Source organism: Molothrus ater, chromosome 3 (genome assembly GCF_012460135.2).
Source record: "Molothrus ater isolate BHLD 08-10-18 breed brown headed cowbird chromosome 3, BPBGC_Mater_1.1, whole genome shotgun sequence".
Lineage (NCBI taxonomy): Eukaryota > Metazoa > Chordata > Aves > Passeriformes > Icteridae > Molothrus > Molothrus ater.
This window is the reverse complement of record NC_050480.2, coordinates 29433856-29457082: the sequence shown is the minus strand read 5'-3', so window position 1 is coordinate 29457082 and position 23227 is coordinate 29433856. Positions and strand designations below refer to the sequence as shown.

The window sequence follows — 23227 nt, the reverse complement described above, 5'->3', positions numbered from 1 at the left end:
AGCAGAACAGAACTGGTATCTAGGCTCTACTACAAGAGTTAGTCATACCATTACTCTGTCTGAGGGCCAACATATTAACTTGGTTTTGATTCTAATTATAGTCTAAACTGGAGGCATTTCTTGTAAGTTAGTAAATAGACTTATTGGAAATGATAGTTTAGTAACATTCTTCATTTTATGCTCCTTCCTTCCTTCCTTCCTTCCTTCCTTCCTTCCTTCCTTCCTTCCTTCCTTCCTTCCTTCCTTCCTTCCTTCCTTCCTTCCTTCCTTCCTTCCTTCCTTCCTTCCTTCCTTCCTTCCTTCCTTCCTTCCTTCCTTCCTTCCTTCCTTCCTTCCTTCCTTCCTTCCTTCCTTCCTTCCTTCCTTCCTTCCTTCCTTCCTTCCTTCCTTCCTTCCTTCCTTCCTTCCTTCCTTCCTTCCTTCCTTCCTTCCTTCCTTCCTTCCTTCCTTCCTTCCTTCCTTCCTTCCTTCCTTCCTTCCTTCCTTCCTTCCTTTCCCTCCCTCCCTCCCTCCCTCCTTCAGTGTTTTGGTCTATTAAGAATTTGTGCATCCATTTTGTCTATGAAGCCTAATTACACCTAGTGTCTCATGATTTTCAGTATAATTTTTATTTTTTTCTTGTAGCTTTGCAACAATCATTTACAGAGACAAAACAATGTGAAACCTTTTCTTCCCATGGTATTTGCACTTTATGTGAAGCAACACTGTGAAGTCTCGTGACCCAGTTCCCTACTGACACCAGCTCTGCAGCAGTATTTACATGAGTGCAGTGTGACTGTGGAGTGTGGCTGAGTTAAGAAGGTGCCTGATGTGAATGAACAGGGCAGTGGTAAATCAGTGGTCAGGGCTCAAGCTCCATCGTCCTTCTGATGAACTGAGCAGTAAGTTTCCTGTGGTTGTCTCCATAGGCATGACACTGTCTCTCTGTCAGTATCCTAAATAGTTTCCACAGCTGTTAGAACCTCACATACACCAATACAAAAAAATACAAGTGCTAAATTCAGATTCTGTCACGTGAAACAAAACATGATGTTTGGCTCACAGCTCCAGTTTTCTATATGTGTATGGTTATGTATTCAAAATATACAGATTTGCTCCCCGTAATTATTATTTTACATATTTGAAGTCTTTTGAAAAACTGACTAATTAATTCCTGATTAGGTACATCCCTCTAGGTGACCAGGTTCTTCGCTGGCAATGCAGTGGTCCAGGAGCAAGCAATGGTGTGAGGGGCTCAGTCTCTGTGCATGAACATCTTGCATAGAATCAGGGCCACTACCTAGTTAAATATGCGCTGCTCTCCTGGCATACACCAAGTTTCCCTCCGGCTCAGACTGCCAGGATGGAATTAAAGCTTGCAGAACCTGGGTGTGCCCCTCTTCACTCAACTGCTTCACAGAGAAAAAAATGTATTTTTTGTCTCCAGAGCAACTCTGCCTTCTGGTAAACATGCATGTGCTACTTAGCACCTCACCGAAACATGGGTGCTCTACATTCCCTGTAAAATGAACCCTCTTGCCAAGTACAACAAAGACAGTTTTCTTCTCTCTTGCCCTCACCCTCACAGTCAAGCAGATTTCCAAGAAAGCAAGTCAGCATCCTTTGCCTAGAAGTAAGGAGCCACCTTTCCGTAGGAACATTGTCCCATTTCCAGGACTCCTAAGCATACAGGAATTCCTGTAAAGAAGGTCAAGTATCCTTTGGGAAAGTGTGTGTCACGAAGTAGGACAGATTTCATGTGATAAAAATTATGTTTAAGAAAAATCAAGGCAGGTTAAAAGTAGTGTAAAAGAGGGAGGGCAAAAAACCCCAAAGCAAAACAAACCAACAAATACACAAACCCAAGCTAAACTAAAGCACCAAAGCCCCCAAAGCCAAAATAAAGAGCTTGGCTATCAAATACTGAAACTAAATGTCATTTGCAATTAATTGCTATAATAAGGTCAACTGCCTTCCTAATTGATTTCTAATTCTTACTAGGGGATCAGTGCTGCTGATTCGTTTGCATGTAAACTTCCAAGAACATGAGTAATCAGAGTTTAGCAAGACACACCAACTGAAACTAATTCTTCTAGGTCTTCTGCAAAGAATACACAGTAAACAAATGTTGTCCCTTGTGCAGCATCACTGATAGAACCAGGGCTTTTTGCTCCAGCTACTTTTTTCCACTGAGATGCTACAAAGCAATTAAAAGAACACAGAACTGGGTATATCGAAATAATTTTCAAAGGAAGTGAGATTTCTTGGTAGAATAGGAGCAGTGGGACAGCTCAGTCACCAATTCTGCAGAAAGGAGGGTATTTAGCTGGAGTTCCCTGCCTGCTGAGCAGCTGTTTCGGGATCCAATAGCAGCCAAGTATAATTTTAAAAATCCCGAGGCTGTTCTATTGGCACTAGGGTCTTAACATGCCTCTGTTAGCTTATAGACCACAGAGTTACAAGGGCAACTTAAAAACTGACATTTACTGTTTCACTTTGGTTTTGTGTCAACCAGTAGTCAGCCAGAGTAAAAGATCTGGCCTAGATCCTGTATCAGAATGAGAAGGGAAAATAGCCTTTCCCTTTTTCCTTTGTTCCTTTGATAGATACCGCTTTGATTTTTCCTGGAAGTCACTGAGATCTCTGTCCTCATAGCTGGAGACTGGCTTTACTTCTGACTGTATTAATGCCCTTTTCTTGCTTGGAACAAGACATGTTGCTCTAGATCATTGCTAATTAAATGATGGTCAATACACCATCAGGTATTTCCTAATCACTTCCAAAACTTAAAAAGGCCCCCAAGCCCCTCCCCTCTATGCAGCTAAACAAGTCCATGTGCATATATCAGGCGAATAAAAATGAAAACAACCCCTGATCATTAAGAGCCGAAACTCTATTAGTGGAAGTTTATGTTGCAGTGCAGCTTAATCAGCTTGGATTCTTTTTCAAAAAGGCAAAATAATCCTTCAAATGAAAAACACTGAAGTATGTCACTGAGCAGACCATTATTGGAACAGCTGCCTAGGAACAAGCTCAGCTGCCTTAGTTCACGTATTTAGTACAATGTAGACAACAACATATTCATAATAACATTTGTGATGCAGGTCACCTGCCTGCATACTGCATCTTCCTGTAAGGTGACCATTTGGTAGAACAGAGATTTTTAAAATAAAAACTATTCCTCTGGAAGATGGGAAAATATATACAGAATAGAAGGAAGCAATCAAAATGATGGGGAAGGCAGAGGAAGATTGCAATTAGAGGGCACAAATCAGTGCCCTCTAATTTGCTAAATGAAATTCAGCTGAACAACTGTTTTTCTAAAGCTCTGCTCTGTGCAAGATATCATAAAGAAGTTCAAAATGGTCATAAGGTGTTAAGCGTGAACACAAATTTCTTCAAGGGAGGCAAATGAAGCCATGATGAAGTTGTTGACTACAAATATTTACAGTTGTCAGGGACTGGTAACTACCTTTAATTGCCTACAGATGAGTTTTAGTGGCAGGAAATTTAATCTAATTCTGGCTGATTCTGACTCTCTTGCCTTCAGGGATGTGGGTTTGAGTTGGGCTGTTATCTGAAAATAGAGATTCACTTTGAAGATGTTTGAGATATACCAAGCAAAACTACAGGGAGAAAAGAAACAACTCCTGTAAAAGTGTCGTATTTTTTTTGTTTTTACTTCCAGCTGAGGTAAAGACGACTCACTTTCTAAAAGGTCCTAAGCTTCTTCTTTTTGAAGAGTAAATGCCTTTCCTCTTTCCATAGCTGTTATCCAAGATGCAGCAAATACTGATGTCCTGTCCTGTCCTGTCCTGTCCTTCCCTTCCCCTCCCTTTCTTTCTCCTCTCCTCTCCGTTCCCCTGCCAGCCCACAACTTGTGCAGACCACTTAGTGCATCTTAACCAATACAGGTGCAAGTATTTAACAGGCTTGAGAAGCCAATAGAAGACAAGGAGCTGTAAACAACACAGGAAAAACACAGGGAAAAGGGTGAAAATTGAAATGTGCTGCCTTGAGGAAGGTCCACCATCTTATTATGATGGATACAGATTTGAATGCAGTTTTAGTTGACCTAAATTTTGTGGTGTGGGCCATTTTATGAAAGGGAAACCCAATCTTTTAATTTAAGAACAATTAGTAGAAGTAGCTTGATAACTAGTACATTGATTTCAGGCATTTTCAAGAAATTATCTTCATATTGAATGCCATCACTTCCATTAACTACATAACTCTTACAGATTTGATAATGTTTAGTTCCTAGGAACAAATTTATTTATTTATTCCTAACTATTTTTTAATTGAGAAAATAAACTCACCAAAAATAAATGCTTGTGCTGGGTTTGCAGTGGCATCTTACAAAACCATATTCTTCCACAGTGTAAAGAATGCTGCAGGAAAACAACAACACCAGCAATAAACCAGATGCAATCTAACCCTGTCACAGTTTCACTAAAACATCTGCCTGAATATACTCATGTGTAAATGCATACATACATGCACAAGTGTGTACATACATTATGGTTCATCAAATGCAAAAAAAAAATTTGTGGCATTACAAGTTATAAATTTTAAATAATAACGAATGTTATTTCAGATGAGCTTTGTCCAAATCTTTACTTTTTGTAAGTTCAAGGCAGGTTCTCAAAGTGATGTATCAACAATATTAAAGATGTTGGTTAGGTTAGGCTTTAATCTGAAAAAGCATATATATATATATATATATATATGTATATATATATACATATGTATCCCTGCGCATATATATATATATATATATATATATATATATATATATATATATATCCCTGAATTGAAGTGTCCTTATTCATCTGGTGTGGTTTCAGCCTAAAGTTAAAATTAATTTTAGAAGGATTATACAAACTAAACAAATGTACATTTCTGTTGTATTGACTATACACACCTCACTTCAGCCCCTCAGCAACAGGGGACAGGATTTTGTGTGCTTCATTGGTAAGTGACAATAGCGATGGATCCACCATCACCTTACATCCAACATCAGTGTATAGCAGTGTTACTACCATACTGTATTTCAGACTGGAGGGATGCTCAAAATGTTGTGTGGCACTTCAGAAACTGCAGAGATGATGTGAGGGGAGGAAAGTGCTGTTAGTCCTGTACCCTGTGGTGACTGAGCTGCTGACCCTGTGGCTGCACGGGGTGGTGGTGTCAGGCAAGGCATGCAGCCAAGCGCACAGAGCCGTGGTGTTTACTCTCACTGTCAGATGGAGCAGGCAGCCTGGCACTGGGTCCCCTCTCACAATGGACACTTTTGTTGTTAGATTAATATACCCGTGTCCTTTTGTTTTGATGAGGGATCTAACAAACACTTCATATCTACAGAGGTGGAGCAACATCTCAGAGAAGCTTTTGCTTCTCTCTTCTTAAAGGAATACAGTTTTGAGTGGCAAACTATTTGTTTTTCTATGTCCCTTTCCCCTTTTCACTTCTAACTATTCTGGGCCCTTATAAATAAATAATACTACAGCTTCTTTGGTTTTGACCTTGGTCTTCAGAACCTAGAAATTCTCGTGAAAATTGGTGATTTCTTTAATAGTTTTATTCCTAAATTGAGAAGGACCTGCCTTTGTAGGTATGTTTGTGCTGCCTCGCAAAGTAGACATTATGTGATACAATGTTCAGAGTTTTCTTTTTTGGCACCCTTGGCAGGACTTTTGGTTTTGCTGTCCCCTATAAGCCAAGACACCAAAATACCTCCTATTAAATGTTACTTCTTGTGCAAGGGGAATGGTCCACTGAATCAAACATTTCTGCAAACTGCAACACTTTTCAGTTTTCTTTGAGGTTTCTCTAGTTCAGTATTTAATAATAAAAAACTGGATTCACCATAAACTTCTATTCCAAGCAGTTACTAATGCAAGTATTGAATTTATGTAACACCAGAATTTAATATACCTCATTGTAATTGAGTGAACAGAGTCACAGAAATAATCAGTTATTATCTAGTTTCATTTACTGGTGACTAAATATTGAAGCATGCATCAGAATTCAAATTCTATGTCCTTGTTTAATATACCACACATTTCTCCTACAGCCAGTAATAGAAAACAGGAGTTGTGCTGCAAACATGAGACAATGCTCTGTCAGTGGAACATCCAGATGCTGCGGTGAGAGGGGGCCAGCTTTCACATGGGATTATGAGGAGAGTAAGGAGCAACATATGTAAGGAACTGCAGATATTCCTTTTTTATCTTAACATTTATGGTGATGAGATCATTCTCACAGTGGCACAAGCCTGTTTCCTGCTGGCACTTTCTGGTGTTTTCCATGTTCTTGTTTTGTGCATGTGGAGCAGCAGAGCATCACTTTAGCTTTGCCCCAGCCCCCAGTTTCTCTCTGTCATTGGTATCTTTGCCATTCAATTTTCCATCCACTGCAGCACCTTACCCTGTTTGTTGTCTTGTAGACAGACACTGCCTGCTTTGAACATATCAGAATGACCATAGCTATGGCACCAAATGGATGACCAGCTTTGTCTTAAAGATGGGGGTTTCATTAAATTTTAACTAATGGACAAGGGCCATTTATCTTTGCTACATTGTGCCATAATAAATGGTTCAGTGTGGACCTGTGAGCAGGGAGATAGCCTTGGTAATGTGAGCATACCTGACCCCTGTGCCCTGGCCTGCTGCTGCAAGTTAGTTTCTAGGCCTGGATACAGGTCTCAATCTCCAGAACCTTTGCCGTAGAAAGGAGAGGGATGCAAGAGAAGGAACTGGTTAATCATTCCTAGGTCTCCTTTCAGGTCTTGTTTCCTTTTCCAGTGAGAATCTGAGAAGTTAAAAGGTGAGGAGGAGGGAGGAAGGCAGTTAGATGGAGCTCAAAAGGTGGAGATCAGATACAGAAGTATGTGGCAGGCAGAACAGGGAAAGAGGGAGTAAATGGGGAAGGACTTAGAAGAAGAGATGAAAAAAGTGGTAGCTAGAGATGTGAGTGGCAAGTGAGAATTAATAGACCGATGGGAATGTGTGAACAGAGGGGAAGACTGATGGAATTTTAAGATCTGTTCTACCCTGCATCACATGTAGTTTGCATATGTAAATAATAATAACTTTCTCAGGCTTTATGCTGAGAAAGGCAGGAGCATAGTACAGCTCATACTAGAGGAACTCTGATGGGTCCCTGTGGTTTCATAGAAGGCTCATAGTGCTGAGTATTGTAATTTAGTCATGTGGCCAAATGGCTACTTTGCTTACAGGGCAGAAGGTATACATGCCAGTAGTTAGTGGACACCTACTGAGCCTGTTTGTGATGGACCATTATCATTTAAATGGTTGCATTCAATTTTTGGTTTGTACCCATGTTCTCCTCCATAGGACCAAAGAAACAGAAAGACATCATGGCTTGCAAGCAATTTTGTACCTGTTCTGTGCTTATTGTGCATTGGTTTAAGTGAAGGCAGAGAGGACAGGACCGTGGTGACTTGGCCTCATCTTGTTTGGTTTGGCCTGCAAGTTTGAAGGCAGCATTTTCCCTCTGTAACTTGTTTTCTCTGGATATGTCATTAAAGAGACACATATCTGTGTGTGTATAAATATGACTTTGCCTTGTGAAATGTGTTGATTGGTATTGTCATCATGAGAGTTCAGTTATTGCAACAAAAATGAATGTCTTACACATACAAAGAGTAAAAAAAAAAAAAAGAGATTTTGCAGATGGTGTTACTATCTCTGAATTTCAGTGTTTCCATTTAACAGAGAATGCGGTTTCTTTCAGTGCAGACAGCAACACACACGAGGCAGACAACTTCCCAACATCCATCTAGCTATTAAAATCAGATACAGTTAAAAGTGAAGTCAGAAATCAGCGAACATGGTAGAAACAGAGGTTTACACGGGATTAAAGCTATCTGGAGAATGAATGGAGAGGAAAAACTAGGGAATGAGGGCTTTTTATTCAGTTAAATCACATCCTCACCATTACAGGGAACAAAATCTATTAAGGTCAGACTGAGCTGAGTGCCAGGGGAAATCCCTCATGCCCCGTGGTTTGGGGACAGTGTGCCGCAGTGGAAGTCACGGAGCAGGAGGCTGGCGAGGGCTCCCCGCGGTGGTCCCTGCCGCAGCCGGGACCCTGCTCCCGCTGCCCCGGGACCCGCGGGGACCGCGCCGCCTCTGCGCACCGGCCTTGCGGGGAGCGCCACGGAAGGCAAGGGTAAACCCCGCCACACCTGGAAGCCTCGGGCGCATAGCTGCGGGGAAGAGCGCTCCTGTCCCCCGAGACACACCAGGAAAGCGTGTCTCGGTCCCGGCGGCGCTGAGCCCCCTGGCTGCCGCCCGCAGCGCCCCCGAGCAGCGGCGGCGGCCCCGGGGCCGGGCGCTCCCTCAGGCCGGCGCGGGGCCCTTTAAGAAAGCGCAGCACAGTAGCAGGGGCCGGCCCTGCCTCCCGCAGCCCGCAGCGCTGGAGCGGCGCTGGGGAATGGGAAGCAGTTCCTGGTCCGGCTCCGAGAGAGCGCACGTAGCAGCAGCAGCAGCCGCCGCTGCAGCAGCAGCAGCAGGAGCGGGAGCAGGCACCCCAGCTCCGCTCCCTCGGCAGCATCCAGCGTGGGGATCAGCGCTCTGCCCGGCTCCCTGACACGGGATGGACGTTCCTGAGCACTGAGCTCAGCCGCTGTAAAAAGCAAGTAGGAAAATATACATCTGGATGAAATTGGTAAGTCAAACTAGAGTCACATCCTCTTCCTTGGACTGCAGTTTTCCAGTTTCTTAATTTGTAATGTTCTTTGCAAGCTTTTTTTTTTTTTCCCCTCTTTTACTTTTAAACAGAGCAGCTGGGAAAACATGGAAGCAAAATAAAAGTGTAAAAAAAACTTTGACGATTTGTCAGTGTTTGTGCTCCTATTTTTGAAATCCTCTCTCCACATAGAAGCTTTGCTGCAGGAGTGAGGAAGGAGAAACTAGCAAGTGCTGTTTTATGTCGGGGGACAGAAAGCTAGTAAAAGTTGTAATTGGCTTTTCCTTGGGACATGATTAAAGAGCTCAAAAAAGAAAGAAAGAAACAAACAAAAAAAGCCAATAAAACAAACCCCAACTTTCAAGAAGCTTGAAATAATGGCTTGTCATTTACTTTTCCAGAGTAAACACAAGTCTCGTGTTGAAGTCTTAAACACACTGAGATTTGTACAGCAAGTAGAAGGAACTTTTAAGAGCTGTGCTGTCAGTGTAAACCTGGATGCCAAAGCATTGCCGGGCAAATGTATATATTTGTTTAAATTTAAGTAAATACATCGTCAGCCCTGGGAGGGCAGAGGCAGGAGGTGCCATTTCCCCCGTGGTGGACAGAGGGCGCTGTTGCTGCACCCGGAATCAGCCTCCCTGTAACAGGGAGCTGCTGGAAATCCAAGGGAAAATCGAGTGGAGAAGAGATGATTTAAACCATTAAACCAGCAATTGTTCACACGAGCGCAGAGCTATAGTACGTAGCATCCAGTTGGAGCAGCCAATGCTTTTAATTTTCATTCCCTTAAGTTTTGGGGGCAGTTTTTTTGTTTGATTGTGTTGTACAAGATGAGCTGAATTACAAAGAGAAATATATTAAAGCCTGGTTATGACCTTGTTATCTCTTCTGGAGTGTGTTGTGAAGTCATACTGGATCAAGAAGGGAAGGGAAACTGTGGAATCTCTTGACAGAAATGTTACTTCAGTAGTGGTGTGGAAGATGAGGAAGAACTGTCACTCAGTGTTGATCACGTTGCAGGCTGGAATTGGAAGTCTGACATGGGAACATATCCTTTGTATCCAGTACAGATGTACAGCAGAGATCTACAAGTGACTAAGACTGAGAACCCTAATGACTGAATGGCATATTGTCAAGTAGTTTGGGGAAAGGGGAAGGGTCATGTCCAGGTGTACAGCTTTCCTCACAGAAACCCTAATACTGCTACAAAGGCTGACAATTGTGCCATATTTCACCCATATAAACAAAGAGTTAGAAAATGCAGCAATAATCTGTTCACACCTTTGTATGTGTATACTTGCTTATGTATTACCTGGGGTGTAAAATATGCTTCTTTGTGGAGTAGGAATTTGGGTTTACTGAAATCAAAGGCTTTAAAAGGAATGAAGATATTATTTTAACTAATGTAGCTCTCTTGTGAGTAGAGAAGGACCAGAGCTGTCAATTTCCCCTCTGATCCAGCCTCTGTTAGAACTTGATGTTTCTATTGTGACCCAGGGCTTTGGTTGTGCCTTGAACAAGACTTTTCTGTCTGACTGTATTCCTGTTACTTACAAATCACTTGCAGTGGACTGGAAAGATTTGCAGGTTCTCAAAACCTTAATGTGAGACATGCTGGGCAAAGCAGATTAAAAGAACTGAATGACCATATGGAACACAGTCATTCTGGCTACCAATTATTATGCCTCATTGACATTTAGAGTTCTACTACCTCTGCTGAATCAGTGGAGTATGTGAAGAGAAGACAACTTTCTTACCTGCAAGAGAGAGTAAAACACTTACTGTGCAGCGTTGTATCTGTGTGATGTTAATAGCTTTTCAAGAAATAAGCAGCCATTTCTTTATACTCCTTATGCTTTATTAGACATCCAGGTATGAATAACCTGTAAAAATGATTTATTGGATCAGAGGAAAGATTTCCCTCTTTGGTTCCTCTCTGAACTAGCAGGCATTAGTCAGGTGTCTGTCTGACTACTGCCTCAGTAACTTATTGAGGAATCTTTTTCACTTCCCTTCAAGCAGATTGCAAGTTCATTGAGAATGATAGCACTATCTGACACTCTGAGGCACATTTGAACCCAGCAGATGCTTGCCTTCGTAGGAGGCTAATTTATGCATTCAAAGTGTCACCTCCACCATCGCTGATGTCAGCTAAGCTCTTAAAAGTTGCATCTCCCCACTATTTGTCTGCATCACGTTTAGTATGGTAACTGTAGTTGTTTCAGTTTAATTCTCCTAATTGCCTATATTTCAAATTAAAACGTTTTCTTCACAAATGGAGACGATAGTATGATGTGCCAGATCTGATTTTCACTGTATTGTTTGGAAATTCACTTTAATATTTGTTTTATTTTGCTCCCAAGTGTTTTGCTTAGAGTAACTTTGTACCTGGGAGTCAACACTGTAAGTCTGCCTGTGGCTGATGCTGGGGTCATGCAGTTAACTCCTGCAGAGTTCCAAAACATTAGCTTAATATGACATATGCATGTGATATTTAAAATGTAAAGGGATCCTCCACCTGTATTTATGCTAAATTAAAGAAATGGATCTTCCTTGAATAGCTTTTCTCATTAGAGACCACTAATCCTTTTACCTGCCAGTCGATACTTAGCAGGCTGGCAGTGCTATAAATTCTGTGACTGCCATTGGAGCACTTGTCTAATACTTGCTTACACTGACAGTAACTCTGCTAAGTGAGTTCAGCCAGAGCAAGACTCATGATTACTCAACAAATTACTGTCAGCTTGATTTTTAATATAATGTTCATATCATTGTTTCTCAGAGCTTCAGGTTAATTAATCTTTCATAAGGCTGGAAACATTCTAAGAGAAAGGATTTTGCAGTAGGCTTCATCAAGTAAACTCAAAGACTGACTGTGCTGGTAACATAGTAACTTACTCTTTTCTTCAAGAAGAGATTTTTGTAGTTTTTTATACTGAACAGTTATAGGTGTGGTTTTATGTCTGATTGATTTGTCTGTCTCTACTTCAGCTTTTGGAATGCCACATTTTCTATTACACATGGGACAAGTTTATGTGTATAAGTGGAGACCTCTCAAGATGTTGTCCTGTGCAAGATCAAAACATGTTAGCTTGCACAGAATATGAAGGAAAGTAAATAAGATTTAATAGCTCTGAAGGTGGATATGGAAAGGAATTAATGCAGGAATGTGTTCCCCAAAGAGTATTTTCAGTGAAGTAGATACCTCTGTGTAACTAGTCCTGACTATCCCAGGGAGACTGTCAGATCTGTCAATAATCATGTGGATAAGCATCCTCCAAAGAATTAATTTATTTTCATATACGAACATATGTACAAATTCACATATGTACATCTGCCATTTCATGTCTGAGACAATTGATGACTGAGATTTTCCTTTTATTATATGTAATTCCAAAGTTCTTTTCTTCTTCGCCAGATTCATTGGAATCCTTGAAAATTTCAATCTCTCTTTAATCTAAATCTATTGTTGAGAGGATTATTTCTTAAATGTAAAAATAATAAACAAGAGGTCTTTAAACATTTTTAGACACTCTACCACTTTAACTGTGCTTTCAGAAACATGGTAGTGACCAAACATATCATTAAATTATCACATTTAAATACTGCATTGACCTTGCCAGCCAGTAAATCAAGCACTGGCGAAATCCCTTTTGTTCTTTATGCTACACCCTGAAACCTGTGAAATAACCCTCTGAGCATTTGGCAAAAGTATGTAGCAAGTTGATGTGCTTTGTAGCATGAAATGAGGAAAAGAGGTAGGAATTTTTAGCTTTCTAAGGACCAAATAAGGTACTGCTGAGATTTCTCCGTCCTTCTTTTGAATAAATTCAAGAGACCATGGATTGTAAAAGTTCCATATGAGAGGGAAAAACCAAGGTGGCAGCTGTCAGTGCTATTATTTAGTAAGGGCTGCACTTCTCAGTGCCTTCATGGGAAAGAATAAGTTTTGTACTCAGGGCTGATTTTTACCATCTTGTCAAATGGTCCCTTTGAGGAGGGAATGGGATGGGGTGTGGCATGGAACTGATTCACAGTGCAGCTTATGGCTTTTGAAATGGAGCAGAGATTAAAAGCAGTTCTGAAGTTATCTGCATCACTTTTAGTTTCCTGCTGTCACACATTTTTCCATTTGTGGAGAAATGTGACATGGTGAGAAAGGTGTATGGGCAGAAGGAGCATCAAACAATGAAATCTCTTTTATGCCACGTTGTGTATAATGTAATAGCCAGGGCAGCAGGAAGGCTCATGGCACTCTTTGCAACTGCCCTTCCCAGTTCTTTTCACTTGGGCTTCACTTTTTTTCTCACCTGGGTGTTTTGTCATTTAGCCAATATGATGTGTTGTGCATGTCTAGCTCTGCAGCCTCTTTCTGGGTGTGTATCAAGATGTATCTGTAACTTTACCTACATCCCTTTATTAACTGGCATGACCATATACTTCTGTTTATTTTGAAATCCATGGAAAGTACATGAAGAAACACTGTAATTTTATTTCTCCACGAGAATCTTTTCCAGCAGCTGATGAAATCCAAGCTCATGCCAGATGAAAAGCTCTTGTGTTATCATTTGCAGTTAATTAAAAAAATAAACGCCAAATCCCTTACAGCAGTGGGTTTATAAATACTGTGTGTGTATGTGTGCATGTATGTGCATGCCCACACCAGTGCTTCACTCTCATGTGCCTTTGACAGCACACTGGAAATTATCATATACTTCTAGGATGCAGGGTTACAGAGGTGGATGGAGGAGTTTGTTTGTTTTAGTACATGTTACAGTAGCTTAAACAGACCCAAAATAAAGTAAAAGCTTTAGTGTTTGCCTTAAGATGGCAACATTTTTATTGTCTTTTATTTTTCCTAAGAAAACACGCTAAAGGCTCAATTTTTATCTTTTGGTAGGCAAGCAAAATATTTTTTCTGGCAATTTGATACTTTATTAAAATGAATACTTACTTGATGAATTGTGCCAAATTTGTGTGTGCTAAAAGGCAGGAAGCTGGGTTTGCTGGAACAGAAAGGTGCACTGGCAGCTGGGGCTGAACTACCTCTCTTGGCACCCTATCTGTCCATTAAGTACAGATCCCAGTAAGCTGAAGGATTGTTGTCTTCGAAAAATCTTGGACAACTTCACTGGTGAGTTAGATTTTTTTTGCTTTGCTTTTAAGAAGGTAAAATTAATTTTTTTGGGTGAAAGCTGTTAAACTGACAGATTTGGAAGACTGCAGTCTCTTTGTTCAGTCTCAGAATAAGTGGTACCTTGAACCATGGCTGAGTCACCTTCCCCAGTGCTGCTCTCTAGTTGTATGTTTTGAGTCAGTCAGTGGATCAAACCCAACATTTAACATTTAGCATCTTTCTGTTCAACTTCTTTTTGTATTTTCGTATTTTTTATTTTTGGCCAGCATTGTCAGATACCTGACAATGAGCTGACTATTTAGATTTTGAGATGGCTTTTTCTTGAATCTTATTAGGTTTTGCTGACAGAAGTCCCTGTGGATCGTTTTGTTTCAAGTGGCAAACTTGCTCACTTATCAGGATAGCCTTGATCAATTCATTTCACATGAGCAGTAATCAAATGGGAATGGTTTTTGGTCATCATCCAGAATGGATTCAGCCTAGTGACCTGGTAGAAGGACATATTGTATTCCATTACCAGCCCTGTGAATCATTCAATCTCTCAATTGAATGTGGTTTTTCAGTACTCCACTTGCGTTACACAAGCCTTGTGTTTTTAGGCTCTGTGTTCTTTTCCTGATTCAGAGGCCCTTTGGAAAGTTTCATGTGAGCTTTTGCATTAAGCTCATCTAGAAATCAAAACCTCTGAACTACAGATGGTTTCTTTCAGGGTGGGACAGAGGGATTGTGTGGGACAGTGGCACAGGGTTTGTTGTATTACCTGCAAGGATGTGTAGTAACTGAAGTGTAGACTAAACCTTTTGGCAGGATATTGTATTTTTTAAAAAGAGATACTGTTTTAAATATTATGCAAACTTTATATTTTTATGTTTGTATATATGTCTGCTTCCCATTTTCCCTGAGATTTAAACAATGACTGTCTTTTAATCATGTTCTCTAGGAAAAAAATAAATTTCTGTCTGTGGAGAACTTGATCATAAAAGTATATATTTGTACTGGAAGCTGTTTTTCACTCTTTGTGCTGGTTATTTTTTAATGGCACACTACTCAGGTTATAGAGTGAAACTTGGCCAGGTAGTTCCAACTTCCTGTTTCTTGTTCACTTCCCTAACAGTTCTTTCATCATCTAATACTATAAGCATTTTGGTTGGAAGCCCTTCAGGGATTTATTTATATTGAAAAATCCTTTTTTTCCCTTTTTTTCCCTTTTTTTTTCCCTTTTTCCACTTAAGAAAATACCCAAAAACAAACAAGGACTTCTAGTGATGTTAGGTTTTAAGCAACAATGTGATGCTTTTGCCAACCATCCAATGTCATGTTTAAAGTGGCTGACTTGTAGGTGAAATTAAAATGGAAAAATGAAAACATATTCTAGACAAGCTGTTTTTTCCCAGTTTCATTTACTTTTCCAATGCAACTTAATTAGGTGGAGGGAATGAAACTACTACAGTGCTTCAACTTTGAGCACAATAAGGACAACAAGAAAGTGACTCTGAAAGTTTGGAGACTTATAGTCATGCTTGCTACTTTGACTTCATGTCCCAAGGCCCAGTCAATCAAAATAGCTCAGAGAGAAATGTTCAGTTTCTCAGCTTGAGAACAAAATGACATGAATAGTCAGGCATCTAATGTGCAAAATTCTTTAGGAAAATACAGCATCTCTTACCTCAGAAATATTTGCACTCTCTTGGAAGTCTTGTCTCTCATCTTTATGGAGTGATTAACAGAAATCTTTTCATATTTCAGAAGAATTTGCTAATCTGCACAAGGTGCTGTAAAGTGTTTTAATAAAAAAACCTCATTTTTAATGCTCTTGCATGTTTTAACGTGATTTCTTTGGGAACCAGAGGGAAGATCAACAGGAGTAGAGTTCTAGCACAGGGTACCTGCAATATGGCTGTTCTTCCAATTCAGTCTTTAAGTTATGGCTTTTTTTTTTCCTTCCTTACTTAATTTACAAATCTCTTTGACACCAAAAATCTGCTAGACCAACAGTGAATCATTCTCAGCCCTCAGAATTTCTTGTGGGACAGCAGTCACAGGGAGCTGGTGGGTTACCAAATACATATAGAAGACATTGATCTGGTATAGGGACTCTGCTTCTGAGGACCACTTTGTATGGGACATAAATGAAAAATCAGCAGAACAAACCAGCACCACCTACAGAACTTCTGCATTAAACATTTCTGTTCTCTGCTTTTTTCCATTGTGAGAGATCAGATATGGTAAACAGTGTTGATGTGTGTGGACAGGTTTAGATAGCTACTGCTGTACAACAGTATGTAATAAATGATGTGTATTTAAGAGTATATATGTTGATGAATAATGGATATATGTAGGTATGACAGTGATCATTACTTTGTAGTTGTATAGTTTGAAAGGTTGGAGGTGGATTTGATTCTACACATGGCTGCATATGTGGAAGGGATATACATGAAGTTATCATGCTACTGGCTTTATTCAGCCCCTTATCCCAGTGTCTGAAACTGTGATTTGTTATGCTGTGATATGATCCAAAATAGAACCACAATTCACTGTAGCGGGTTCTTCCAATCCCCTGGGAATGTTTGTCTGGCTTAAATGCATGAAACTGAAACGTGTAATACAGAGCAGCAGCTTATCATGAAACTGAAATGTGTAATATTGTGCTGCAGCTTATAGATCAACACTGACTATATTTGTGGGAATGAATGAATACCTCGTGTTTGATGTGCTACAGGAGAGTTCACAGATGATTTCTTACATTAGAGTACTGTATTTTTCATGCTTGTTCAGCTTCATGTGTTTACTGTTTTCCTGTGTGTAGACTAGGGCTGTATTATCCTGGGCTTTTCAATATAGAAAGAGAATGTGAAGTGGTTTCTCCCTGCTGACTCTTTTGAATACTTTCAAAGACTTCTTTCCAGGAAAACTTCGGTAAAGTCTGAAAAAGACGGGTGATCATTTCTGTACTCATCCACATGTTTCTCAGCTATGAAACTTCTTTGTTTCACTTGAATTCTTCCTGCATTATTTTCTTTGTTAATTTTCTCACTTATTTACCTCTTTTTACAGTTCCTTTGACAGCTTTAACCCCTGGATGCAGGTCAGTGAAGATAATTCTAACAATGTAGTCAACTGATTGTATGGTAGGTGGGAAGGTTCACCTCCATCCTGCTCCTTGCAGGTGATCACAGATATCACAGAACTTTATTTCTGTTTCCCTTATGATCCAAATTTTTACCTGAAAATACGTAAGTACATGCAGGTGAATAAATGTTACTCAAAAAAACTTCCATAGAATTGCTTAATAAAGAAAGTAGACTCACCCTCATTCTAGCTGCCCTGCCAATATTCCACTTTTAATGTACCTTGTCTCTAGTTTTTATTTATCTATCCTGTCTTGGCTCAGCAGAGGATGATGTATGCAAGACTGAAAGAGACCTCCTGAGCCACGGAGTACACCATTTCTGTAATTGCAGGAAATTATGTTGCAGGATTTTCTTAGTTAATTTATTGATCTCTGTCTTGAATGGCTTTTGCTCCTGTTGCTTCCTATTGGGAAGCCATTCAAGAACCTCACTCTGATGTTTATAAATCTGCTTCTAATTTCCAAACTAAATTCATTCGTAACCTGTTCATGCCCATTTGGTTTTATGCCAACATTACTCTCTAACTTTATTAGTTCTTCCCTTTTCTTACAATCCTCCTGTGATCTAAGAAGATTCTTATCTTTCTCTCCTTCTTTTCCCTAAGAGGGAATATAATTAAAATTGTGCATCTCTTCATTATATTCTTCCTCATCAGTGTCATTGTATCTTGGCTTGATAAAACCTTTGGACTTGAGAGCTTTTTAGCCTTGTCAGACAATTCTCAGACAGAAGCAGAAAAAGGTGGCTGTTTGCATTTTCCAAGACAGACAGTATGTGTAACTTTTTTTTACCTCTGACTCCAGGAGGGTGAGAAGGGAAGGGAGAGAAAGTGGCCTGCATGTTTTTGCGTCTGTAAAAAGCTTTAACTAGGGACTTTGTGAAGAGTGATCTGGTGCCCAGGATAAGTGAAGACATTGATCCAGTTCTTTTCATGCAGTCCAGCTCTCCCATTATTCTATAAAAACCTGCTTGAAACGAGCAGCTGATAAAACTTCTAGAGGGGATGCAGCTCACAAATGAGTTTTGGAGGGCAACTTTCCAGCTGTTTCCTCAGAAGGAATGAGGCAAGCAGCTCCCAGAGCCCCAGACAAATGCCTGGGATCTTTGTTCTTCAGAGTGCATGGAGAGTCCCTGAGAAGAACTGAGGCCAGAGGCTGATGGAGAGATGAAGCCAAAGGCCTGCAGTGGGAAAATCCTGCTGTCAGAATCCCACGCTAAGCTGCACTTGAGGGCAGGCAAGGAGGGGAAAGAGAAAGCTGAGTAAGGTTTGCTGTGACCTCAGTATATTCCCATGCAGCTTCCCTCTCTGGGCAGTCCTTGATGGCATCATTTACAAGATTCTTCAAATGCCCTTAAACTCAGTAGAAAAAAACACTACAGTCCATTCAGCATGCTGCTCTATACTATCCTTACCACTATGCTACTGATCTTTCAGCAGAATGATTTAGGATGAATGTCTCTTACAAGACAGCTTTTTATTTAGCAGAGTATATCAAAACCAGGAATTTTTGCAGGGAAGTACCAGTCTCAAGCAAGATGTCTGAAGTTTACTGGAAAATTTTGGTGGACAAAAGGAAAAAAAGACAAAAGACTGAGAGGAGAGAAAGCCAAAACTAAAGGTCTGGCTGCAGTATCACAGCACATGGTAGATACTAGGTAGGCAGAGCAGACAGTGTGAGGGTAGTGGGACTTCTGTTAAGATCTGTCATCTTAAGGAGACTGTAGTGGTTCAGAGCTCTTTTGAAATTGTTGTCTGTATTTTTCTGTGTATGTTGAGATTTTTTTTTTTCTTTGATTACCAAAGAAATTTTTTCATCGGCATTTTTTCAATAATTTTTCCAAGAGCAAGTTTTCAAATATACCTTCTTTTATTATCTCCGCTGTTTCTGTAGCTAAGAGATATGCACACACAGCTTGCTGTATCCTGCACTCCTTGTATTGCCTCACTGCTGGGATTTTACCAAGTAAGATAACTCTGGAATCTTCCTGTGTAGGTCCAGGATTTGTGGTAACTGGGAGTAGGGCTGCAGCTGAGCCTCATCCCCAATGGGCACAGCCGTGAGAATCAGGTGAGCAGCGTTGGAGGTAATGAGCCATGGAGTGCCCAGGGGCACTGACCAACCACCAAAGGGAACAGAGGGCACACAGGTGCAGTGCATGAACATGAGGGGTATAAAAGGCTGGGATAAAGAACAGGGAGGGCAGACACTTGCAACACTCTGATGTGGTGTGATGTTACTCTGTATGGGTGGATACTGGAAGCTGTCTGATGAGGTATGGTGTTACTCTGTATGGGTTATGCTAAAGCCTTCTGAAATTGTGTGGTGATACTCTGTGTATTGCAGCCATCTCAGCTGTGACATATGCTGTGATACTCCTGGAATTAAGTTCCTGGGACTGGTGCAAAAGAATATTTAGGACTTGTTTCCTAATTCAATATAATTACTGTTCCTCTTCTCCAACAGATTTATTTAAATAGTCTTAATAATTCATCATGTGAGGTGCTTATGCTTTGATGACCATAATTAGATACTGTTACAATTGACTTTCATTGTATTCAAAGAAGCAGAACCAGTGTCTTTCTTTTCTCATCCATCCTAATGAACTTCATCAGGAAGAATCTAAATTTACAGGTGAAGAATGTCTCTAATCAGTGCCAGCATAGAATGAGTAGAACTAGCTGGAGATGACCTGTACCTTTTTCAGAACACAGCATACCCTTTTGTTGTACAAAAAGGGTTGTAGTCACTAATTGGTTCTTTGTTAGTTTATAAATAGGAATGGTAATGATTGACCCTGTATGTAAGAAATTAGTCTGGTTGAAAGTCTTTCAGTTTTTTAGTTCCTATACCCTTACGCTTTGATTGCATTTTGTGATAGTCTCCCAAGATGAAGAAGTGACATTAATTGTACTATACGTACACCTCTATTCTCTCATTGGAAATATGTGACAGAACTGGGAGAGGATGCCTGACTATGGTCTCTGTGTTATCCAGGTACTCCTCCTCCCATGGAGGTAACACAAGTTCTGCACAGCTCCTGTGGCTCAGTGAGGTTCTGAGCCGTGTGTGCAGGCAATAGATACTGAAGAGTTCTCAGGACACTAAAGAAGAGAAGGTGATTGTGCTGTTGATACTTGGTCAGTACTTGCATGGACTTAGGAGGCTGAACTTCAGCCTCCCACCAAAATGTGGCTTCCAGAGGACTCTGATCAAATATTAATAAACAGTCTCTCGTTGTTCTCTCTTCTTGGTTCCTCACTTGTTGCACAGAAACAGAGAATCATGAGTTTGTGTTCTGCTGGTAATTCTTGTTAGAGCTCTTTGGTCAGGATTAGTTGTACTTCCTCAGTCCTGTAATCCTGGGGAGAAGGTTCATACAGGACAGGCAGAGCCAGAAATAAATATACTTTTAAAAGGCCATATAATGTCCATAGAAGGAAACAAATGGCTGCATTCATTTATAGGAATGACAAAATACTTTGCTGTTACCTTCCACCTGTCAACACCCTCCTGGTAAATGTGATACTGAATACATTTAACAGGTTCGAACTCTGCAGGCTTGGTGATGAACATTCCTGCTGTGTTTTCTTTAATTTCTTAGTGAATGTATACATTTGTGATACACTGAGTGTACTGTGCGTGGTACTGTAAGTCTTGCTTGCAAATGAAGCTCAGCTGTTTGTCTAAATCTTGCAGTTGCCATTCAGTCACAAGACCAAGGCAAATGACCAAAACAATCCATTTCCAGTGGATCATTTTGAGGAGGAAACAGACTGGGCTCTGAGCTCTTCTCTGTGGTGGCCAATGGCAGGACCTGAGGGAATGGCCTGAAGTTGTGTCAGGGGAGGGTCAGGTTGGATATCAGGGCAAGGTTCTTCACCTGTAGGGTGGCTGGGCAGTGGAACAGGCTCCCCAGGGAAGTGGCCACAGCACTAGCCTGACAAGAGTTTCAGAAGTATTTGGACAATGCTCTCAGGCACATGGTGTGACTTTTTGGGGTGTCCTGTGCAAGGCCAGGAGTTGGTCTCAGTGACCCTGGTGGTCCCTTCCAACTCAGGATACCATATGATTTTAGGACATGACGTGTGAAAGTTCTAGCTTTCAGTATGTGAGCAGTGTGTAAGCATGCAGCATCATTAATGCTGATGAAAGGAGGGTCTCTTTTGAAAAGTAATGCAATAGCTTTGCTGTGATATGAGGAAGAACAGATAGCATGGTCTTAGCAGAAAATAAATGCTTTTTTATTAAAGAGGTCCTCATATAATGAAAGCATTCTGTTGTGTTTATTTATTTTTTTTACTATCTAGCACTTCATATATAACCTGGATGTAGCCTGAACAACAACCTGATAGTTTGTTTAAAAAAAAACCCAGCATCTCCATTTATTAAATCAAGATATAGTGCTTTAAATTGAAAAGCTAGTTAAATTGTCAAAAGAGAGTATTATGAAGGTTTCATTACTAAAGAGGCTTTCAGTTACAATACTATTTTCAGTAGCACTGTTTTTAGACTAGTTTGGGGAATTTTAGGCTCTCTGGTATTAGCAACCTGAGATTTCATTTCCAGGTGATTTTTGCCCTGGTGTTCAGTGGGAAAATGTTTCAATCGGAGTAAGGACCTTCTGCTAAATGTTTTTGTTCATGCCCTTTTTGTTATCTTTCCCCACTGTGTGTTTGAGATATATTCATGGGAGCTTTGTGCACAGCTGACTTCATGGTCACTTCTGATGTGCTTCCTGGTGACAACACCAAAGGCATTTAGTGTTTGTAAAAGGCTGGGTTGCCCTTGATTTATGGACAGCGGCCAATGCCAAGTATGGAGTCAGAATGGCCAGACCTGTTATCAGGTATGGAAGTAGGAAAAATCTCATGGTAGATCTTATGCAGGATTATATTTAACGTGTGCTATATAAAGATTATGCTTCTGAAGCACAACTGATTTTCACAGTTACATGGGAGATAGACTGAATCTTTTTATGGTGGCTAAGCAGAGTTGGCTGTCAAACAAAGCTGGCCCAAATCTGGTTCTACTGGTATGGTTTAGAGCTTTTTTCAGACTGTGTGTTATGCAAGACAGAAGTTTAGCTGTTTAAAAATTATCTCCTTGATCAATTATATGAATACATGCTGGGGTGACCCTGGCTGTAGGCCAGGTGCCCACCACATCTACTCTGTAACTCTCCTCAGCTGGCCATGAGAGAAATATAATGAAAGGCTTATGGATTAAGTCAGGGACAGATAACTCACCAATTACCATTATGGGCAAAGCAGACTCAACTTAGAAAAATTGGCTTAATTTATATCAAATCAGAGAAGGATAATGAGAAATAAAACCAAACCTTAAAAATACCTTCCTCCCATCCCTCTCTTTTTGAGCTTAACTTTACTCCATGTGTTTCTACTTTCTGCTTTCAAGCAGCACAAGGTGATATTCATCACACATTGTCTCTGCTGTTCCTTCCTCCTTAGGGGAAGGACTCCTCACACTTATCCCCTGCTCCCATGAGGGGTCTCACACATGGGAGACAATTCTCCATGAACTTCTCCAGCATGGGCTGCTGTACTTTGTGAACTGCTCCAGCACGGGTCCTATGCAGTGTCATAGGTCCTGCCAGCAACCAGTTCCAGTGTGTGCTTCTCTCTCCATGGACCTACAGGTCCTGCCAGGATCCTCTTCTAGCATGGGCTTTCTATGGGCCACAGTCTCCTCTGGGCAACCACTTGCTCTAGCGTGGGGTCTTCCACAGGCTGCAGGCAGGTATTTATTCCACAGTGAACCTCCATGGGCTACAGGTGGATCTCTGCTCCCCCATGGACTGCCATGGGCTACAGAGGCACAGCTGCCTCACCATGGTCTGCACCACAGGCTGCAGGGCAATCTCTGATCCTACACCTGAAGCACTTCTACCCCTACTGCCTTTGGGGTCTTCATTGCTCTTTCTTGTGCATATCCTCATTCCAGCTGAAGTTGCTGTTTCACAGTGTTTATTCTCTTCTCCAGTATGTTACCTGAGAGCCATGACCAACATGGCTGATGGGCTCAGCCTTGGTCAGTGCCGGGTCTGACTCGGAGCCAGCTGGCATTGGCTCTGTCAGACACAGAGAAGGCTTCTGGCAGCTCCTGTGAGAGGCTGCCACTGTCCTGACACACCACTGCCAGTGCTACCCAAACCCAGTAGAGTCTCACATTCAGACCCTGTTTTTGCTTGAAAATATTTATACAAGGAACCTTCTTCTTGCTAGATGTACTTCCTGTAGAAG

At 40.9% G+C, this 23227-nt stretch overlaps 1 protein-coding gene across 4 annotated transcripts in view; it reads left to right on the top strand.

Moving 5' to 3' along the window:
• Positions 1-23227, top strand: part of DAAM2 (dishevelled associated activator of morphogenesis 2) — a 202322-nt gene that overhangs the window by 18656 nt on the left and 160439 nt on the right. Inside the window, exon 1 of one of the 4 annotated variants that reach the window (XM_036380208.1) lies at positions 8471-8673. The exons of 2 other annotated variants lie outside the window; for them this stretch is intronic. The gene's annotated coding sequence lies outside the window, so the exon portion shown is untranslated. Of the gene's footprint in view, positions 1-8470; positions 8674-23227 lie in introns of those variants that run through there. One more of the 4 variants, XM_036380210.2, reaches the window with a different exon arrangement.